Source organism: Scyliorhinus torazame, chromosome 23, assembly GCF_047496885.1.
Source record: "Scyliorhinus torazame isolate Kashiwa2021f chromosome 23, sScyTor2.1, whole genome shotgun sequence".
Classification (NCBI taxonomy): domain Eukaryota; kingdom Metazoa; phylum Chordata; class Chondrichthyes; order Carcharhiniformes; family Scyliorhinidae; genus Scyliorhinus; species Scyliorhinus torazame.
The window spans coordinates 84,608,852-84,613,233 of record NC_092729.1 but is presented as its reverse complement, the minus strand read 5'-3'; positions in this window follow the sequence as shown (position 1 = coordinate 84,613,233).

The window sequence follows — 4,382 nt, the reverse complement described above, 5'->3', positions numbered from 1 at the left end:
GCGTCCCCCCTAACCCCTGACCCTCACACACAGCGAGCGAGAGGTCACTGCGTCCCCCCTAACCCCTGACCCTCACCCACAGCGAGCGTGAGAGGTCGCTGCGTCCCCCCCTAACCCCTGACCCTCACCCAGAGCGAGCGAGAGGTCACTGCGTCCTTCCCTAACCCCTGACCCTCACCCCCAGCGAGCGAGAGGTCGCTGCGTCCTCCCCTAACCTGTGACCCCTCACCCAGAGCGAGCTAGAGGTCACTGCGTCCCCCCCTAACCCCTGACCCTCGCCCACAGCGAGCGAGAGGTCACTGCGTCCCCCCCTAACCCCTGACCCTCACCCACAGCGAGCGAGAGGTCACTGCGTCCCCCCTAACCCCTGACCCTCACACAGGGCGCTCGAGAGGTCACTGCGTCCCCCCTAACCCCTGACCCTCACACAGGGCGCTGCGAGAGGTCACTGCGTCCCCCCAACCCCTGACCCTCACACAGGGCGCTGCGAGAGGTCACTGCGTCCCCCCAACCCCTGACCCTCACCCACAGCGAGCGAGAGGTCGCTGCGTCCCCCCCCTAACCCCTGACCCTCACCCACAGCGAGCGAGAGGTCGCTGGCGTCCTCCCCTAACCTGTGACCCCTCACCCAGAGCGAGCTAGAGGTCACTGCGTCCCCCCCTAACCCCTGACCCTCGCCCACAGCGAGCGAGAGGTCACTGCGTCCCCCCCTAACCCCTGACCCTCACCCACAGCGAGCGAGAGGTCACTGCGTCCCCCCCTAACCCCTGACCCTCACCCACAGCGAGAGGTCACTGCGTCCCCCCCGAACCCCTGACCCTCACCCACAGCGAGCGAGAGGTCGCTGCGTCCTCCCCTAACCTGTGACCCTCACCCCCAGTTTGTGAAAGACTCGCCCCACCCCCCCCCAAATCTCAACACGCGTTGAAATTCTGCCCCCCCCCCCCCGCCGGGACCCGATGCCAGTGGGCTCAGAGACGGCGAGTGCGGCAGTCTGACCCCCCCCCCTCCTGGGCTGGCGTACGGATATTCGGAGCGCTCCCCGGCGATCGGACATTTCCGTCCGGGTTTTAACTCCACCCTAAACCCCCCCCCCCCCTCCCCCCACCCCCACCCCCCACCCCCCCCCTCCCTCTCGTCCTTCAGCGACCTGCCCTGAGGAACTGCTACTTGACGTCACAGCTGACGGTTCGGATCGGAGATTACGGCGTCTCGCACAATATCTACAAGGTGAGCCGTTGGGGTGGGGGGGGGGAGGGGGTGGCGGAGATGGGGGTGGGGGGGGGTGGGGGTGGGGGGGGGGGGTAATCGAGCCTCTGACCGGCGGGGTGGGGCTTTACCCAAACTTTATTCAGAAAGATGTCGGCCTTTCTTGACAGGCCGCAAAGGGACATCGATAGGACGCAGAGCTGGGCCGACAAGCGGCAGCTGGAGTTTAACCCTGAGACGTGCGAGGTGATTCATTTTGGTGGGACAAATTCGAATGCGGATTACAGGGTCAACGTCCCGGGTCTGAGGAATGTGGAGGAGCGGAGAGACCTTGGGGTTCATGTCCACAGATCTCTGAAGGTTGCCACCCAGGTGGATAGAGCCGTGAAGAAGGCATAGAGTGTGTTAGCGTTTATTAACGGGGGGGGGGGGGGGGGGGGGGGCTTGAGTTTAAGAGCTTATGCTGCAACTGTACAAGACCCTGGTGAGACCACATTTGGAGTATTGTGAGCAGTTCTGGTCACCTCACTATCGGAAGGACGTGGAGGCATTGGAAAGGGTGCAGAGGGGATTTACCAGGATGCTGCCTGGATTGGAGGGTGGGTCTTATGAGGAAAGGTTGAGGGATTGGAGGGTGGGTCTTATGAGGAAAGGTTGAGGGATTGGAGGATAGGTCTTATGAGGAAAGGTTGAGGGATTGGAGGATAGGTCTTATGAGGAAAGGTTGAGGGATTGGAGGGTGGGTCTTATGAGGAAAGGTTGCGGGATTGGAGGATAGGTCTTATGAGGAAAGGTTGAGGGATTGGAGGGTGGGTCTTATGAGGAAAGGTTGAGGGATTGGAGGGTGGGTCTTATGAGGAAAGGTTGAGGGATTGGAGGGTGGGTCTTATGAGGAAAGGCTGAGGGATTGGAGGATAGGTCTTATGAGGAAAGGTTGAGGGATTGGAGGATAGGTCTTATGAGGAAAGGTTGAGGGATTGGAGGATAGGTCTTATGAGGAAAGGTTGAGGGATTGGAGGGTGGGTCTTATGAGGAAAGGTTGAGGGATTGGAGGGTGGGTCTTATGAGGAAAGGTTGAGGGATTGGAGGATAGGTATTATGAGGAAAGGTTGAGGGATTGCAGGATAGGTCTTATGAGGAAAGGTTGAGGGATTGGAGGATAGGTCTTATGAGGAAAGGTTGCGGGATTGGAGGGTGGGTCTTATGAGGAAAGGTTGAGGGATTGGAGGGTGGGTCTTATGAGGAAAGGTTGAGGGATTGGAGGATAGGTCTTATGAGGAAAGGTTGAGGGATTGGAGGATAGGTCTTATGAGGAAAGGTTGAGGGATTGGAGGATAGGTCTTATGAGGAAAGGTTGAGGGATTGGAGGGTGGGTCTTATGAGGAAAGGTTGAGGGATTGGAGGGTAGGTCTTATGAGGAAAGGCTGAGGGATTGGAGGGTGGGTCTTATGAGGAAAGGTTGAGGGATTGGAGGGTGGGTCTTATGAGGAAAGGTTGAGGGATTGGAGGATAGGTCTTATGAGGAAAGGTTGAGGGATTGGAGGGTGGGTCTTATGAGGAAAGGTTGAGGGATTGGAGGATAGGTCTTATGAGGAAAGGTTGAGGGATTGGAGGATAGGTCTTATGAGGAAAGGTTGAGGGATTGGAGGGTGGGTCTTATGAGGAAAGGTTGAGGGATTGGAGGATAGGTCTTATGAGGAAAGGTTGAGGGATTGGAGGGTAGGTCTTATGAGGAAAGGCTGAGGGATTGGAGGGTGGGTCTTATGAGGAAAGGTTGAGGGATTGGAGGGTGGGTCTTATGAGGAAAGGTTGAGGGATTGGAGGATAGGTCTTATGAGGAAAGGTTGAGGGATTGGAGGGTGGGTCTTATGAGGAAAGGTTGAGGGATTGGAGGATAGGTCTTATGAGGAAAGGTTGAGGGATTGGAGGATAGGTCTTATGAGGAAAGGTTGCGGGATTGGAGGGTGGGTCTTATGAGGAAAGGTTGAGGGATTGGAGGATAGGTCTTATGAGGAAAGGTTGAGGGAGCGAGGGCTTTTCTCTTTGGAGCGGAGGAGGAGGAGAGGCGACTTAGTAGAGGTTTATAAGATGATGAGGGGGATAGATAGAGTGGACGTACAGAGACTATTTCCTCGGGTGGATGTAGCTGTCACAAGGGGGCATAACTATAAGGTTCGGGGTGGGAGATACAGGAGGGACGTCCGAGGTAGGTTCTTTCCTCAGAGAGTGGTTAGGGCGTGGAACGCACTCCCAGCTAGGGTAGTGGAGTCGGGACACTTGAGGAACTTCCAAGCGGTTATTGGATAGGCACATGGAGGGCACCAGAATGATTGGGGGAGGTTGATTTGATCTTGGTGACAGACTAGTTCGGCACAGCCGCAGTCGACGCACGTGCGCGTTTGTCTCTTCACGGCGTTGTCAAAGCGCGATTGACGCCTCTTCTAATCCCCCCCCCCCCCCCCCGCGACAGGAGGACTACTACCTGACGCCGGACAAGCGGCGGATCCCGTTGAGGTGGACGGCTCCCGAGCTGGTCGACGAGGTGGACGGCAGCCTGCTGGTGGTCGAACAAACCAAGGCCGCCAACGTGTGGTGAGTGGGCCGACCGGGGGGGGGGGGGGGGCTGACCCCACCCACCCACACCCCCCCCTCCCCCCCCGCCCCTCCCGGCGGGGAGGGGTGGGATTCCTCACCCTGCGACTCCCTCCCTCCCTCCCCCCCCCCCCCCCCCCCCCCCCGCCAGCAAATGTTCATCCTCGTCGCCACCCTCACTTTGGAGCGAGCCCCCTTATTCTAGAAACCGAGCCCCCATCACTCCCCGTAAGCCGCAGGAGCGGAACTAGGCCACTCCGATGCCATTCGATCGCGGCTGATATTTTCTCCTCCCCATTAGAATCAGAGAAGTTTACAGCATGGAAACAGGCCCTTCGGCCCAACCAGTCCATGCCGCCCAGTTTTTTACCATTAAGCTAGTCCCAGTTGCCCGCACTAGGCCCATAACCCTCTATACCCATCTTACCCATGTAACTATCTAAATGCTTTTTAAAAGACACAATTGTACCCGCCTCTACTACTACCTCTGGCAGCCCGTTCCAGACACTCACTACCCTCCGAGTGAAGAAATTGCCCCTCTGGGCCCTTCTGAATCTCTCCCCTCTCACCTTAAACCTATG